Consider the following 20,052-nt stretch of genomic DNA (forward strand, 5'->3'; position numbering starts at 1 on the left):
ACTAGTCAGAATAACAGTTTACCAGTCTGGGATGGGACGTTGGACTAACTTGTGCGAACTAGTCAGAATAACAGTTTACCAGTCTGGGACGTTGGACTAACTTGGACGAACTAGTCAGAATAACAGTTTACCAGTCTGGGACGTTGGACTAACTTGTGCGAACTAGTCAGAATAACAGTTTACCAGTCTGGGACGTTGGACTAACTTGGACGAACTAGTCAGAATAACAGTTTACCAGTCTGGGACGTTGGACTAACTTGTGCAAACTAGTCAGAATAACAGTTTACCAGTCTGGGACGTTGGACTAACTTGGACGAACACCAATGCAGACTCAGGTGGGGAATTTAAACAAAACACAAATTTCCTGTAGTTTTGAATGCAGAACTTTGGATAACCACAAATTCAACTATCCACATAAATTCTTATTTTCCTGAATCCAAGAAAATTGGTACCCGCCAAAATAAATGAATATACAGTATAATAAAATCAAACATATGTACCAATTTCAGGTAAGAGGCCATCATTATCAGCAAAAATTTAAAACCCCAAAATAAAAAAAAACTTAATTTACCAGTTTTGAAATATCGTATTTAAGTTAAAAGGTGTAAATCAGTAAAGACAGTTATCCAACAATACAAAATTCAAAAACAATCTTGTGCATGCCCCTGATAATATATTTACTTGCACAAGTTCATCAAAAACTGTACTAGAAATCATAAGCTTCATTTAGAGCTTTTAGATTATAAAAATTTCTCCTTTGTCCCTTATGAAGGAATCAGGAAAACTTAAGAAGGACAATTAACATTTGTAATTGTGCGTTGGGACAGTGTCTTATAGTTACATTGACATCAACATCATTTGGTCTCTGGTGGATTAGTGGTCTCATTTGAGATACGTTGTATCAGTCATCTCTTTTTTAAAATTGACTTCAATATTGTTTACAAGAAGTTTTAATCTTGAAAGTTTATAAAAAGATTTGAACTTTCAGATTTAAAAAAAAAGTTACTTATCTCCCAATCAAGGTAGAAATAGCAATGCCATTTACATTTATAAATGTGGTCCGATTCACAAGACCTTTTAACATTAAAGTTAATACCTATAATTATCTTCTTGTTCAATATTTACTTATTTGATAAGTTAATCAATTTTTCTACAAATAACTCTTTTTTAGAGATTTGTTAAAATGTTAAATCAATGTAACCACAGATAAATATCTAAACACAATCGGTAAGAATATCTTTTGTCTATATTGATTAAGTATATAAATGGACTTACATGGTAAAAGATGCAGATCTAATTCAGCTGTTAACTTCCCAAGACAACCCAGGACATAGAACTGATTCGATAAAACTTTATTGTCAACTATAAACGTTAATATTTCTCATAAATTACTAGATATGAAAATGTGTATATATCAATTCTATTGTTGACTATTGACAAGAGACGCGTGACCAAGATAAAGATACACTTTGCTACCATAGTGACGAGTGCTTTTCTTACATCAGTTCTCCCGTCTTTCTCTTCATTTACATACTATTAATCGTTTTTCAACGGGGCAGGTGCCTGGGTACTTTACATTTAATTAATTGACAGTTGACTAAGTTATACCATGATATCTATTGCTTACAAAACTCGGAGACAATAACCCATAATCCTTAAAATCATCCCTACGTACTGGGCTCCATATTAAGAAGTGTCTATGTAAAATTGGTTTTTGTCTAGTTGTGATTTGTTAGAATTGTTGTGATCAATTTCGTCCTTACAATAGAAATTGAAGAGCTTTACTAGAATTGATTTATATTTGAGAACACCTGCCGATCTTGTTGGCTGATTATCATCGTTTGAAATCATGTTAATGCCATGTGACTCATTTCTTTGACTATGAAATAATCTTATTACATTGTATTCTTTTTTACAACATATATTTATATACATTGATCAATATTTTCAATTTTTATCAGCAAATGGCAGGCACCGCCATGCAATTACGATTACTCTATTCACTGTTGAACAAAGACCAGTAGAATATTTAATTTCTTCCTGAAGTAGTATAGGACAATAACTACGTATATTATTTTCGTAGTAAAATTACGGTACAAAAGAGATGGAGCTGCAGAGCTTGATTTTAATAATAAAAGTTGACACATCCATTTATGTAGCCATCATGGTTACTATGACAATAAACATTGGCACTAAAACACATCTTTCAGTAAACCAATAAATATTTCACAAATTTAATTTGATAGTTTAGTTCATTTCAATGCATATTAAGCATGGTACAACTTTTCACGTCTTTTATAAATTGGAAAATGAGTTTCTGACATAAGAGAAGTAATCACTTAACAGATTATTGGCCGCGGAACAAGGGGGTTTCCAGATTCTACACCAACATCACTAAAATTGTTTACAAAAACAATAAAAGACAAGAAAAAGACGATGGGTATTGTGAATGAAAAGAAACTGATTAAAACCAGGAGCAGATGTGTGAATTTAAGCGTAATAAATTGTTATTGATCAGTTTATTCTTGTATTGTAACTTGATTACGCCTATCTATTGTTATATTCTTAATGAAAATAATGATGATAAATATGCCTTTGTGTTTCAAAAGTGGAAGTAAAATACATCATGTTAACTTTTTAATATCAGAAACAATAAAATACAGGGACATACATATTTACATAGTTATCATACAATCAATTATCTAGAATAAGGCGTATATGACGCAAATATTCCATTAGAACAGATTAAACTCTATTATTTTAAACAAAAATCAATTACTTATTTATACTTTTGAAAATATGTATTTGATCAAATAATTAGGCTCTGCGATAACGAAGCTGTGGTAGATAGGCGTTAACCAGATTGCTATCGGCATCAATTTGACAAATTACAGTTCCATTTTAGTAAGAAAATAAAGAAAATAGAAGTTGTAGTTTCTAATAGGTTTTAAATATCACATAAAAGATAAATGACTTTATTTGGCTTTTCGACCATCTTTCAGTGTAAAGTCATAATAGAATGAAAAATCCTTAGTTGGACCAGTACCATTTCAGTTTATATAAAATGTACAAGCTGATCAAATCTTTATAATCAATCTAGTGGATAACACTAAATGAATATAAATAAAAGAAGATGTTGGACTATAATGTCAATGAAACAGCAACCCAATGACAAAAATAAATAATGACATTTGGAGGATGTTACCAAATTCAACCAAAGTTTATAAATTATGTTAAGTCCTAAGTCTATGAAAGTTGTGAATCAATTACATAGAAACAATACAAGAGGGGTAAGCAAAACCCAGTTCGCCAATAAAAGTCGTCCTCAACATACATGGGATATTTGCCACTGGACATTGAGAAATCAGCAATCAATCAATCAATCTAATAACAGTGTGTTTTGTTGTTATCTGCAAGAATTAAGTTGGACAAATGATGATGAGTGAAGTCATATTTTTATAGTTTGTTTTTATGTTGTACAGTAATGTTGCACCACTGTCCGATGTTAGGGGGAGATTAATTGGCGCCAACAAACTAGTTTAACACTGCCACATTTTGCAATGCATGCATGCCCTTAAGTTGGGAGCCTGTAATTCAGTGGTTGTCATTTCTTGCTGTATATCAAATTTGTTTTTTATCATTGTTTTATACATAAATCTAGTAGTTAGTTTTCTCATGGAATCGTTTTACATTTTTCATTTCGTGGCCTTTTATAAATGTCTATGCAGTATGTGTAATGCTCATTGTTGAAGGCCATATAGTGACCTATACTTGTATGTCACTGTTAACTTGAGGAACTTATTATATTCTTGACAGCAAGTAAGATGGTCCAGCTTTTAAAGATATTAAATAAACTAGCTTCAAGAAGGTTCAATTTAAGTGCCAACATATATTAAACTCAGCAATTTATTTTATTCCATCTATAGATTTAACCATGAACTTTTCTTTGTTTTAAAGGAGTCCTCAGAAGTTAACACTCTTTTACAATAAAGGTAGCATTGAAACAAACTTTTACAATAATTTAGGAAGCATTGAAACAAACTTGCTTTTTACCTTTAATTATTCATTGACAAAGTGACTGACATTGAAATTTAACTAAAATGTGAATATCTCAAGTGTTTAAATGACAATACTTATGTAAGGTGAACACACATGTATTTAAACAGTTCATTTCAAGAAAATAGAAACGTAGTACTACATTATCAAATTGTAACTGCATTTCTAACAAAAAACTCATTAATTTGAACATTAAAAATAGCTATTAAAAATTTCATTCATTTTTATGATTATTTGGAACAGTATATAATCCAAAAAAAATATTTCCCTATGATGGTTTGACAATCTACAAGTACAACTTTTTATTTATGTATTTCCAAATTAAAAACATTTCAAAAGTCCAGAAAAAACAGCATTAAACTTGAATGGACAGTTAGCAGTGACTACTATTAATGTATGAAAATGTTAAATGTAATCTAAACTTAAACAGTTGCTTATTATTATGTCATAGAAACAATCATGTTGGCTTTCAAGTTCAAGAATATATCATTTTTTGGTTCATGTATATCAAAATAAAATTTAAACAATCGTCAATAACTATGCGTCATAAATACAGTATAGTAGAAATTGCTTAAAACGGTAATGTTTACTTTTTGCCCTTATTTAGTAAACTTTTTGAAGTAAAATTGAGCCTTTTCACTAATCACATGACACATATATATATATAATTTTAAGTTTAAAAAACAGGGCTTTAAGGTTACACAACAAAATTTTCAAAACATACATATAGCTGTTTTTACTTCATTCAAAAATGTAAAAGTAATTTAATGGCCTTCGAAATTAGCACAGAAATTTAGAAATCAAATGACCATCTAACTAACTTCTTTTTATTCAATGTATCACAAAAATAAAAGATTGTTACAACAGATTCTATTATCATTATATAATGTATTGTAATATTTACTTACATACAAATAAAACAGTATGGATGTCAGATAATTTCCTATGATGCAATACTTAAAATACATTTCCACATCATCGGCATATTTAAACATCGAAACTTTTATAAAATAAAGACCACTTACCTCATTGAGTATATCTCTATCATGTATGTAAAACTTGGATGTTTAAATCTTACAAAGCATGCTCGTTTTTCATGTATGACTAAATCTGTTAAAGTTAAAATTTTATTTACACATAAATAACTGTTAAAAACTTCTCTATTATAGCTAATTTTGTACACATTTCATTCATTCAATAAACCCGCTTTACTCAAGTGTAACCACCTAACAATAGCGGAGATTACAACAATTGCTTGAACGTTTTTGATTTTCCAACTCCCGTAATCCGTCTATTGATATTGAAATAAATATACATGATTTAACATCTGTCGGTGTCATTTTTGACTTTTAATTTCTTTTGGACCTATTGCGACATGACCTTTTGCCACAGCGATGACCGTAACCTCTGCTTGACCACAGGTAGAGAATAAGACGCAAAACTTCCCCCCTTGTTACATAATCGTAGCTTCATAATAGATTGATAGATGCTGATGACTTTACTACTGTCTACGGGCTAGGTCAGATCTTATTACCTCCCCTGGTGTACTCACACAACAATAGCATGACACTGGTCATCCAACCTTCGTCCATTGTAATTATTATTGAACCAAACATTGAATGTACTAAGTTAGCATTTAACCTTTTTTAGACCTTATCAAATAATGCTGTGAATGAAATTTCGATTAATTTAAATTGATGCGAAACTCAGTGATGGGTTATTTACCTAGCCAAAATATGCTATCTAAAATGAAGAAGTCACAAAACCCATGTCAATCACTAATTGTAGACTCTTTCTTAACAAATACGCCTATAAGAAAATACACAGTTGGAGGTGAATATAGAAAATAAACAAATCAAAGAGATAAAATATACCTTTTGATCTTAGACTCCAGGGTAAAAAGAAAATTAAATTTTGACCAGAATTATAGGTATACCTCATATCCAACAGTGACTAATTGTTAGAACCTCATATTAAAAGTCAAAAGTTTACCAACAATCTCTATGATTCATTATAATAAGAAACTTTTAAAGGTTTCCACAAGTTCAACATTTCATCATATCTAAAAACGCACATCTTAATTAAATTTACAAAATATTTCAAAGTCTTTAGAAAAGTATAAGGCATTTTAAGAATGAAACGTTTCATTTTTTATATTCAACTGCAGTGTTGTTAATATTGACTGAAGCATGATTCTGTAAGGGAGTTCAATCTCTAAATGATCAGTTCTTAATGTGCAGCACAAAATATCTGTTAAGATGCATACAAATCTCTTGTAATTACATTTCTCTGTAATTAAATTAATTTGAATATTTTATTGAAAATAGTTTGTAAAACTTCTGTAGTATGCTTGCACTACTGTAGTGTTGAATTTCATTTTTTTTTTAAGGAGTCCATTATAGTTTTGTACAAAGTGTCACAATTAATTTCTAAATGAGAATAAATCAAATAATGTAGATTTGACTAAACTGCTGTTGATGTTATTTTTTGCTTAGCCATTCAACTGACAAGGTGTTGTAACATGTTACCAACGCTTGAAGTGTTTCTATATTTGTTGGTTACAAAACTGGCAGTCCTCCTTTTGAAATTTTTCAATGCTATATCTTGATGTAAGTATAATGGATTCCAAAGACTGAGCAAGCATACTCTATAAGTAATGGTCATATAAAGTTTTTTACAGCATATAGATAGCTTAATCTGTCTTATTTTACATGTATGTGAACAATAGGATAGTCTTTTATGTATAAGAAGTAAATGAATTATTAACCAGTTCCTTGTATTTTTCCCCCCCTTAATTTGTAAATTATTGATTCAATTATAAGACATAAAATATCTGAATTTGATTTCAAACCCCCATAAAAACTGTTCTTCAAGGTTAAATAAATGACCTTCCGTTTTGCTGCAGTACATACCAGTAGGTTTAATTGTAGGCTGTATTTAATTAAAACCATTAATCACAAACTCATTACAAAAGTAAAGACTTATTACTCTTCTTATTTCAAAAACTTTGGAAATTCCAGATTCTTATATTTTTTTCCTTTAAATTACTATAATTTTTCATTAAAAGAAAAGATTCAATCAAGTCATGCTTAAGTTGAACATGAGGAGTAACAAATTGTACAAACAACCAAAATTATAACTGACGGTCTTGGGATTCCATGACAAAAAATAAAGATTGATCACTATACCGGTAATTCACTTAATAAATTATGTAACGACAAAAACAATTAGATTTGAAGTTAATCTAGTTTTTAACTTGTGATTACGATTACTTAAGAAACAAAGAGATGGGTTCGACATTATCTGTTCTATGATTTCGTTTCTTACTTCTGATAAACCAATTAAATCAAGTCATACATTTTAATTGGGTTATATAATTAAACCTTAAACTGGATAAAATAGATCATAATAAATTGTGTTAGGAGTACCTTAAACAAGGGACAGAAAACCAATAGGACTACTTTAATTCAAGTGGTGCATCATTCCAAACTTCATGAAACTTTCTGCTCGAATTGTCCTTTCTTTTCATACCCCAATCCAATTATCTTTAAGACCATTAATTAACTCAAAAGTTTATATGAGCAAAGATGAAATTACCAAGGACCTAAAAGTTAAATTGATTGATTAAATTTTGGTGTTAAATGCCACTTTCAGCACGTTTGGCTCAATTGTTAGATTAGTACAGGAAGCCAGACAGAGCAATAAAACCATACTCTGTCGGTTGGAAAATCGGTAAACCTAGTCAATTAAAATTTGAGTCATATGCACAAGCCAAGTGCAAGGTTTCAACTCACAACCTCAGTGTTACTGGCTATTTTACAGTATCCCAGAAATGGAGCACCTCATTAAAGATAAACATTGCTCTGTTAATTAAGCAATATTTTGAATTGAGTTATGATGGCTTCCTTAAATCATAGTGCAGGTAGAATAGATAGATTAATGCATCATGCACTATTTTTTGTGACTTGTGTATTTCTTAATAAAATGATTTTCTTTACAAATATGGTAGAACACATAAAACTATTTACTGAATTTAATATTAAATTATCTAGCACAGACTTTCATAGGATCTTATGATAGTTTACTCACAGCACTATGTTGTGTGTACTGACATAAAATAGGTAGAGATGAAGGCTGAAATATATCTTACTACACCAGTGACTCTAGTGATTTAATTGCACTTTGTGTGCAATCTTAACCCCTAAATAGGCAAATGGATTTACAACTAGAATCTGGCCTTATATCAGTTCACACACAGTACTGCAACCCTAATTCTAACATTCACACAATTTCTTATCTTCAATCATTTTAAGGTTTCATCTATTTATGTTTAATGATAACTTAAAACTACGGAAAAACCTTAAATCTATATTATCACTGATACAATTATGTAATTGGACATTCATCTGGATTCCGTGAATCTCCGTAACCGTTCAAATTTAATAAGGCTAACCTGAATAGAAACTGTACTTGTGTAATATGGTTAAGTTTTATGTAGAAAACTGCCACATTGTGTGGATCTTAATGCTAATTATTTAAGGTTACATAACTGACAAATCAAATTTTGGAAATCTGCACAAAGTCATTGAAATCTTAGTGAGCTTGGTTATTTACTTAAAGTTTAAACATGTCACCAAGTTGATGAATGATTTTATTGGAATCTCTTCAAGCAGTGATTCTAACTTTGCATTGTATTTTATTTGTCAAGATTTCAAATAAAGCAGTTCACATTAGCTTATTCATCTTAAGCTGAAACATATTCTTACAATTCAGTGCATGATCTGAGAATGGTTTAATTGGATTTAAGCACTAAAAGAGCATAGAATACAACTAAGTGATAGAAAATTTTAATAAAACAGCACAGTTGATAATGGTAACTGCACCTTCCATTTTGTAAAGATTACTTAAGGGCAATCACTCTGTTTTGAATGGAAACCTAAGAAAATATAAGGGCAATTACTGTGAATGGAAACATTTAAATATGGTAAACTCTTAACCATTTTTTAACAGAGAGTATATAAGCTCAAAAGAACTCTCATACATATAACTTCTAAATTTTAGAAAAGAAATATATGCTAGAAGTTGCAAAGTTGATACTATGTTTTGGCTTAACTGGTTGCAACAAATAGCGAAAAATAAAAAATAAATACTTGTAAATGCCTTCAAGCATAACAGCTTATCAAATGTTCAGAGAATGATTCTGTAAGGCCAAATAAAAATATATGTGTGGTTCCAGTAACCCTACCGTCCCTACTTTTTCGGCTTAAAAATAGCCTACCCTAAAGATTTTATTGTCATTTTTCATTAATCACTGTTAAAGTCAGAATGTTGCTCCCATAGACTCAATGTAAAAAAAAAACATAAAATAAAAAAAAATCCCTACCTACCTACCCTAACTTTTTTTCAGATGTAACTGGAACCACACATACTTTTTAATTTGGCCTAAGGCCTAAAAAAAAAAAGATATGTGTTTCCGGTAACATCATTTTGAAAAATAGGGTCGGTAGGTCGGAATTTTTTTTTTTGACATCGTAAATGAAATCCGGAAAATTATCATGTTTTTTCCAAGTCCGGATCCGTAATTAGTTTCAAAAACCGGAAGCGTGCCATTTGCAATGTTTTTGAAGCACCTGCTGTGCAAATTTCTTGGATTTTAACCTATTAGGAATACCTTTTGACATTAATAAAATGTTTTACTGGCTTTCTATGCAAGAGGAAGCAAGAGAGAAAAAATATTATGTCATCTATCAGAAGCCTGTGTCAAAAACAGGGTCGGTTGATAAATTTTTTTTTTTTTTTTTTGGAAGATCCAATAAAAAAGTTAGGGTCGGGGCTAAAAAACAGGGTCGGTCGGGTTACCGGAAACACAGATCTTTTTTTTCTCGGCCTAAGGAGTCAAAAGATTTAAAGAAAGTTTAAATCCTCCATTAATAATTCATTCTAGTCGTTCTTGTCACTTTTTTGGCTTAAAGAGAAGATTTTCTAAGTTTCTGTGTACTTTGTTTTAAAAATACAGAAAATGTTTTAAATCCCAAGTAAAGATATTTGCTAGTACATTAATGCTGTAATTTTTACTACTTTTATTTTGGGTGAAAAAACATATATTAGATATACTTTACTAACCTTAATCCTAAACCTAACCATAAATCACCCCTGCCCCTGTCAAAATGCAACCATGGTTTACCATGGTCACCATCACTAACCATTAGTAACCATGGTCACTATTACTAACCATGGTTACCATCACTAACCATTAATAACCATGGTCTCCATCACCAACCATTGATAACCATGGTCACCATCACTAACCAATGGTACCCATGGTCACCATCACTAACCATTGATAACCATGGTCACCATCACTAACCATTGATATCAATGGTCACCATCACTAACCATTGATAACCATGGTCTCCATCACTAACAATTGATAACCATGGTCACCATCACTAACCATTGATAACCATGGTCTCCATCACTAACCATTGATAACCATGGTCACCATCACTAACCATTGATAACCATGGTCACCATCACTAACCATGGTTTAAATGGATGTGCTTTACACCATGGTGAACTATGGTTTTCCACTTTTGTGACCATGGTTGACCACGCTGAAATCTCAAGTGGTTGACCATGGTCAACTTGACTTCCAATTGAAGATTGTAGGAAGCAATGGTTGACCATGTTAGGGAGCAATGATTGAAGCATGTTTGACCATGTTAGGGAGCAATGGTTGACCCAACATAGTTTTACAGGGGGGTTGTTTGTTCATGTGTCTGATACAATTACAGGATAGAAAATCATTGGCAAGATATGATTTACTTTACTAAGTGGTCACAGAGAGTAGATGTTACCAATGTAGAATTGAGCTCTGCTTAGCAGTTTTTCAGTCTCTTTCTGTTTAAAATACAATCAAATAAAATTGAGAATGGAAATGGTGAATGTTTCTTAGAGACAACAAACTAACTCAAGAGCAGAAAACAGCTGAAGGCCACAAATGCCGGTCTTCAACAAATAAATAATCCCTCACCCAGGGGAAGGCTTTAACAAAATTTGTACTAGTTCAGTGAAAATAAATATCCCACTAAAACAGCATTTGCAGGATAGTCTCATTCCATTTAAAAGTATACCAGAAACATGAAATCTTTCTAATTTCTTTTAGCATGTTAGAAACTTACAGTTTAATGACTATCAATTTTCAAATACTTCTTCCCACAAATCTTGTATTTATAATTAAAGTTAGAGATGACAGCTATAATTCAAATATAACGCAAATTATCTTAATCTTATAATATTAAAGAAATGAACTTATTTCATTGATTTATTCAATCTAAATTAACTGCCTAAGAATTTAGAATTCCCAAGACAAATATGGAAAAAAGAAGAAATTTAATCAAATTCTGAATCTATCATCAACTTAACCTCTGACCTTACCAGCTGTTAGAAGAAATTGCATTCATTTGTTTATTATGGAATAAACTGCATATATTGTTACCCCATAGATTATAGGAGAAAATCCCAATCTTTTGTAGCCAAACTGAATAAATTTGATTCTAAAGACCCAAATAATTGACAAAGAAATAATGGCAGCAAAATTTTTTATTTTCCCGAATTTAGCCTGGAACTATTTTTACTTAGTGATAATAGTGAAAATCAATCTAAAGTTATCTTAAAGGTTGTATTATTGTAATTAAATTAATGATAGGTAAAATCTATATCTTTATCCAAAATCTATGGACTAAAACTCAAATTTTCTCAAAATAGCTAATTTTTCAAATTCATGACATATTTTCCATTTATTGCTCAATAGGTCTTATCCATAATCTTGTCTGTGTTTAACTTAGTAAGCCAAAATTCTAGTTACAGATCATCTTACTATATTGATACATTTCAAAGACGGCAAATTAAAATTTAGATAATGACTTTATTTTGAACATGTAACTATACTGTTTAACAGCACATTAAAAAAGAAACCACACGACCCATTGGTTTTAATATAAACTTCACAGGAAAGCATAATAACCATTTTATGATTTCAATAAAAATTATACAAAATTGATATTTATATAATGAAATGTCCCTGAACAAATAATTTGATCATGTGATTAAGATAAATATACCGTTTATTACCTGACGACAGAAGGAAAATTGATCTATATATATACCTGTAATGCATACATATCTTAATGTAAGCGCCTATTTCCTTACTATGAATAAAGCTTGTGAATTTGTTTAGCAATAGGTCAAATCAAATATACGCGACCAACCCCACTTTTAATCTACATATCGCGGTATATATTGAAATGATTTAAGAACGACCGGATGCTCATTGTAAGTAAACACTTCAATCCTTGTTTGACATACACACAGGATATTGCTAGCTATTATATAGTATTATAATACAGGTAGATAGTTCTTTCTTACCTGGGTAAGGAGAAAAGAGGTTTTGAGAGGGATTTTATTTCATCGAATTCATTGAGACATAAAATAAATATCAGACTCTATTTACAAAATGATAAAAGCCTATAAGGTAAATCAATGATATATCCAAAGAATAAACAGGAAATAGACTATTATAACCTGTAAAATCATCTTTCAGTAAAATAAAACGCTTGAATCTGATTCATATTACCTATATATAAAGGTAAACCATGGCATGACAAAACAATATCTATCACTTCAGAGTTAAGGGATTATAATCATTAATATCCCTCCTTATATTAATTAAACCAAGATGTAAAATAGACCTAACCTACTCTGGTTTTTTTAATATTTTCTTTTTAAGCCAAAAATAAGTAGAACATGTACAAATGTTTCAAGGTGAGATTTAAACAATTAGATTTTGTAATGCATGGTCCTGGAAAATATAGGATATTGCAGAGTATATGAATATAAGACAGCAACCAAAAAAGAAATCTGGTCATACTACAATCAAACTGTAAGAACAGTTACCTTCACCACAATAAATTGTTGTTTATTTTTGGACTTACAATCAACAAAACTGCTAATTTCCATATGCAACTAATGCATCTATGCAGAGTTTCACTGCAATGTGTTTTCAAGCTTTTCAGTGAAGTACATTTAATTCCACTTCTTTTTTCCTTTTCCAATAAATTCTCCCTTATTACAGTATTATACCATGTGTTACCTCCCATTGGCTGTGCAAACTCAAAACATTCTGGTTGCAATACAAATACTGCATTAACACTTTTATTTAATGGTTCTTTTTAAAATCACAGGTCAGTTTATTCTCTGGACCTAATAAGGGTGTAATCAAATAATCCAAGGTTCCTTACATGTAGATAAACATAAAATGTGTTTAGTTTGACTGCTATTTTGACTCTTACAAGCAATTTAGTTTTGGATTAATTGCTTGAGAGAACAGATATTCCTCAATTAAGTGATATGATACTAAGACAATGTCCAACTGTTTTGATATATGCATTTTTATATTACAAAAAGTATGAACACTTGAAAAGTGTAAATTTTGAAAACACTTCATAGGCTCCTAATTTCTAAGTTTTTCAGTTTTGGTTTATTTGTCTTTTGAGAAAAAAGTTGCTACATTTTTCATGTGTATTTTTAAAAAAAATGTTTCAGTACAAAATGTACTGTAAATGAAAAGATCTCAAAATGAGACTATTCTGATACTTTTTAAGTTTTTATCAAAGACTGAAAGTTTGAAGCCCAAAAGCAATTAATTAAAACAAAATTCAAGAATTCATTTCAAATTTACGGGGTAACATATGTCGCCTTTGTGATCTTTCGTATGATTTTTTAAATTTACGGTAGCCAAAAATAACTGAATGAAAAGCAAGAGCTTACCTTTCTAGATATGAGGTCCCTTCTTCCAGGTCTAATAAAACATTAAAACCTTGAACCAAACAAATCAATTGCTGTCACTAGAATTAACCTTACTGACACTTAATAGAAAAGCTATCAATTAATACAAAAAAGTCTAACTTCTTTATCCATAGGTGTGTGTTATATAAAACATACACTGTATCTTTAAATGTATAATTCTTAGACAGGTGAAGAATAGAGACAAAGATGTTTGACGGGACAGGTGTTTTTAACTGACAACTTTTTTTTACTTATATTTCCCTAAGGGGTATAAATTCATTTCTTAAAATTTATCTAGCAAAAACATAGGCAGATGTTCTCCATTCATTGATTCTAAACCTGATACGTTCCATCTTATACATGGGTAATTCTCCATTTGTCCCTCAAAGCCATGATAAGTGGTTTCAATTCATTTGTTTTATTGTTACATTTGTGACAGCATATTAAAATATATTTAATTATGTTTGATTCTGACTTTATGTAGTGTTTGAAAGTGAGTTCAGCCTGACAGGATTATATTTCTTTATTAAGCTGATTATTATTATCAGCAGCTAGCTTACTGGCTACAGGCCAAAATAATTAATATTCAGATATTCTTTTTTCAAATTTCTAAACAAAGAAATCTAACATTCGAAAAAAAACCTAGTAGAATATATTTTTAAGGCATTCACTAGACGATCAACTCTTAAAATAGTCTATTATAAATGCATTATTAGAAACATAAAGCTATTTCTGATTATCACCAAAATTTAATTACTTTTTCCAATATATTTTGTCAATTAAACAAAGTATTTTCCTATATATGGTAAATGAGTATGTATTAAGTAATTATACTAACACATTGTGTAACAATCAATGACATTTTATGACAAATTCATTTATTTTCAAGAATCAATTTAATTTCAATATCTATAATTAAAAGTCTGACTTACCTTCCAAATGTTTTATGTAATTTTGATCAATTGATCAATTTCTTCATTTAATAAGTACTATCTAACCACTATAACTAAATGAAAAGGGAAACAACTCTGCTTCTGATATTAAAAAAAAAAATCATCTATTCTCCAAATCAAAACATTCAATATATAATAAATGAATAGTGATTGGATTTTAATGGCTTTTCTTCATTTGAATAATAGGAAATAAATTTTCAGTTACAATATTAGATCAATAGTTATCAAGAAAGAGAATATATATTACAATGTATAATTCACTCACCGTGGGATGTAAATGGCTTGTTTCATCGCACTCACAACTTCTTTAGTAATAATAGTAAATTTGCATCATCGAGAGAAGAAATTAAGAGAATAAATTCAATATGTATGAACGGATATTGATAGGTTTTATACATAATGTTTGCAATTATGCAACAAAGGCAAGGAATCCAAGCAGTTAAGCTACAAAATCAATTTAACAGCAGTGATTCGTTAAAATGTAAAAAGACTTTTAAAAACTAAATACACATTGCTTTAAAAGTACTTTGAAAAAAATTTTAATTGCTAAAAAATTGCCAAATCAGTATGAAAGATGTATGTATTGAAGATAAATTGATATTTTCCTATTTGGAATCACAGCAGTCAATAGAAGCTGGTATAAAGAAAAGGTCAATAGTCAAAGATTTATGGATTAAATGAAAATCTTTTAAATTGAAATTAATGCATGTCAAGACTTAGCACTAGATATCTCAAACAGGAAATTGACCAAATCAGTGTGAATACCTAAAACTTTTACAATTCAAACCATATATGGAATAAAGCAGTTACTGAATTGTCAAAATATTTACATTTCAACACAATAAACATAAATCAACTTAATGAAATTTGTACTTAAATTATTGTTTCAATACAATTTTTCCATTCCTTTTATTAATGCTGGGGTTTTCCCAAAATATTATTGTCTTCGTTAACTTTTTTTTCCTTGGCACAGCGTGAAATTGATTTTTTTGTATATTTACTGCAAAATGTTATCGTAATTATTTCTTCACTTTAATTCCCCAAATATTCCTATTTTGTGATATTGTTCAGCTTGCAGTAAAATTAGAAGAGAAAGCAATTTAATTTTGTCTTTATACTAATAAAAGTTATATAACACATCACTCCGATTCCAATGAAACAAAAACTATAGAGCTTCAATTTCTATAATCATATTTTAACTTAAAGCTCAGTTATTTCCTCAATTTCCTCTTTTATTGCAAATACATTTATGCAAATTTTTCACACAAATTAAAGTTAAACTGATGGTAGTAAAATATTTGCATTAAACGTAGGCAGATTGCTTCTGAAATTCCAAAATTTTTCATAAATTCAAAAAAGGAATATTATCAGCATAAATCATATCTGATTCTTAAGGAATTGCAGTTTTCTATAACTCTCACGACAAAATAATAAATAAATCCTAAAATGTGTACAAAACACTTTTTGTATTCAAACTATTCAAATACCTCAAAATTCAACTTAGTATAAAAAGTGTATAATTTAAAACCAAGGGGAACTTTAAATTAATAACTATCTTCAATGTTTTCCAAATTCTTTTTAAATGCAGCTATAAATAATTCATAGTATCTAAATTTAAAGCATAAAATGCGTTGTTGAAATTAAACACAATATAAATATCACCATGTATTTTTCATCCAATAAACTGTCCTTAAATAAATGTTAAATGTGGATAGATCCACCCTTTATTGTGGCATCATAAACAAATTCCCAGTTCCTCAGTTCCTCAAATTTGTTTATACAATTTGAAATTTAAATATCTACATTATAAATAAAGTGAGTTAAGCGTCCTTCCTAGTTTAAAGTACATAAAAGTCAAACAGTTCTACGAAGACCTACAATTACATCTACACAAGAGATGTACAATGTTGTGACTTTTGACTGATTAATGATAAATCTTGTACCAAATCATTATAAATATTACATAACGTGAATCACTGTAAAACTGCTGAGAACTACAAAGGTAAACCATTGGACCTCAAACCATACAATTATCATTTTAAGAAGAGATACAGAAAAGATAAACAGAAACAGCCATAAAATTGAGTAGCCATTCAGATTCACCTTAAAAAATCCCAGGTTCCTTGGTTCCTCATTAATTCTCAACATCAAAAATTTTAAAAATGAAAAATCGCTGTTGTAATTTGTTTTACTTGAATGGTTTGTGGTATTTTAAGTAAGGATTATTTATTCTTTAGCTAATAACAATTGGAATGAAACATTTTGAAACATTTTTGCTTTGTCCAGCAGAAAAAAGAGAGCTCAAAATCCAGCAAATTGCAATTTATGTAAAGCAACCTTTTTTTAAGAACATTATAATTTCTATATATCTGCAGGCAGTTGCAGTTCTTAATTCACTTATTTTCAAATAAAACCAAGAAAGCAGATGTGGTAAATGGACCACTATCCAGAAAGACCAAAGGAGATTGAACAAATTAAAACTTACTTGATTATGAATCTGTAAAATCAAGCATAAAATATTATCAAAATCTAGTGATTCAGCAGCAACAAGTATACCTTTAAATGTACATGTATACTGTAAATCTATCTCAGAAGTTGGAACCTTTTCTTTGACCATTTATACAATTATAAGCCACACATCAAAAGTTCCAACCCTTTCTCTATCCAGTTATACAAATATAAGCCACTCTACACTAATATTTGTATATGAATAAACTGTGCATACAGATTATAAGAAGAGGGGAACACTTGATTCCCTATATAAATAGATAAAGCAAACACCAAGGAAAACAGGCCTTTTGTTTGGAGTAGACATTTTGTAGGGTATACCTTTATCTGATAATGTTATATAAGATATGTATGTCAACCTTGCACTTCAAGTAACAACTTTATTCTTAAGAAAATGGCAGGAAGAGAAGTTACATAAGACAAGACAAACTGTCAATTTGTAATCAAGTAACATGATATTATTGTAAAACAGTGACAGTTGTTGAGCCATCAGATAAATCCATGTCAACAATGTGGAATAAAGAAAAGCTTGACAATAATCTAAGTAAAAGTAGAGAAAAGCTTTAAAATGGAAAATGTAGCTATATGACCTCGAAATGGGCACATGATAGAAGGTTTCCAAAGTTTTCATATCTGACAACATAGTATAGAAAATTGTTTACTTTTTCAATTTTCCAGGATTTTGAATTACTTATGATCAATAATTGGTTTAACTACTTGAATGAGGGGAAGTATCATTTACCATCTCAGAATTTGTTTACTGGTTTGTGCATGCTATTAGATCACAAAGGAAGAAATGTTTTCTCACTTCATATGTCTAGGTATTTGAAAAATATTTGAAAAGAAAAAAACTTGTCAGTACTATTTAATTTCTATCAGAAATATAGGGTTGGTATTAAAAAGATCTGTCTTCAATGCACTTAATATAAGGAGAAAATCTAAAGTGAATTAACTGTCTGTAGAAAGTTATGATTCTAGTAATCACTATCCATAATGACCATTATCAGAGAGCTATCTTGCTTTTACATTTTCCTAAAGATTTAATAAAGTGGTTTGTGGACATGGAGTGACCTCCCTTTGAATTTCTTCCTAAAGAATTATTAAAGTAATTTATGGATATGAAGTTATCTCCCTTAAAGTTAATTCCATTAAATTAATGTAAGGATATAAAGAAATCTCCATTTTAAAATATATATCAAAGTAGTTTATAGATAAAAAGTGGCTCTCTTTTTAAAATTCCTGAAGAATTGTTATCAATAAAACAATTTATGGATAAGAATTTATCTCCCTTTTATAGTCATTTCTTTTTACAAAAAAGACATAATTACAAGTGAAATAAACAGCAATCTGTATCAATTATTAAAGACTGTGCTTCATGCTCACCATGTATGTTTTTGTCATGTACATTAGCATAAAGTAGGGTATTCAATACAACTATCCCCTTTATGCCACATTCAGTAAGGACAAAACATAACGTTTTTTAATGAGGCTGCATACTGCATACAAAGCATACACATTTTCCTGCCATTTCATGCTGTTTACAAATCATTAACAGCAATTAATTGGCAAAAAAATCACCACAAACGATTGCATCACACTAACAGATTAAAAGTCATTTGAAAAGTCAAAATAAAATTCAGTTCTACAATTACATCCATAGTGATATAATCTTGTAAAGAATAACGAGATATTTCCAATATCAAAATGTAACATAATTCAATTTTTAATTTGACATCAAGTTTGTAATTTAATTGTACACATTGCTTTTAATCTATGGGTGCATTTATTGGTAGCAAACTGGTTTAAGTTTTGCAACAGTTTTCAAAACTTTTCATTTGTTTTGACAAACCAGTTTAGAACCTGGTTTAAAACTGAAACTGGTTTGATTGTTTATTGAGACAAAACGAAAACCAGTTCTGGAAACTTATCAAACCGCTCTCAGGGCAGTTTAGTAGTTTGGTTTCGAAAAAGAATATGGCGGAACAAGTGCAGACGAACATGACGAAGCAGCTCAGTACATTTACTTTCCAGCAATGTGAACAAAAGTGGAAAAACTAAACAAAAGTATTTCGTGACACTGTTGATCACAACCAAAAAAGTGGGAATGATGTAAGAAAGAGCCCTTATTTTTGTGAAATGGAGGAAGCTTATGGGTACAAGGCAAATGTCAAACCTATCTTCACAATGAGCTCATCAATGCCATCAGCAGAATCTGTGACATGTGAGGATAGTGATGTAGAGTCTTTAAATGAAAGTAGTTTGGCAGAAGAGGGTAAAAGAAAGAAGAAGGCAAGTGATTCAGATCCAACAAATAACCAGGGAAAGAAAGTAAAAAAAAGTAATGAAGTTTTGATGTTTTTGGAAACCATGAACGAGGAGTTTAAAGAAGAACGGAGAGGGTTACTATCTGAAATAAAGGAACAGCATAAGGCAAAATTGGACAAAGAAGACCAAAAAATTCATCTTATGTCACAGATTATTGAACATATGAAAAAATAGACATACTACAATAATTGGATAGATTTAAGTTTTTTTCTTTTTGACTTTATTATGTTTTTCTGAGTTGCAGCATTGTCAGAGTGACATATTAGTATTGCATTCCACTTTATTCTATTGTTAAAAATACAAATTTCATTATATGAAACTGTTTCCTTGTTGACACATATTGAAAAAAATATTAACTTTATAT

The 20,052-nt window shown here is 29.9% G+C and overlaps 1 protein-coding gene across 1 annotated transcript in view; it reads right to left on the reverse strand.

The window, feature by feature from the left end:
* The window catches only part of LOC139529961 (zinc finger E-box-binding homeobox 2-like), a 56,071-nt gene that overhangs the window by 19,694 nt on the left and 16,325 nt on the right, over positions 1-20,052 (reverse strand). The window lies entirely within an intron of this gene.

The sequence above is a fragment of the Mytilus edulis genome, chromosome 7 (genome assembly GCF_963676685.1).
Source record: "Mytilus edulis chromosome 7, xbMytEdul2.2, whole genome shotgun sequence".
NCBI lineage: Eukaryota > Metazoa > Mollusca > Bivalvia > Mytilida > Mytilidae > Mytilus > Mytilus edulis.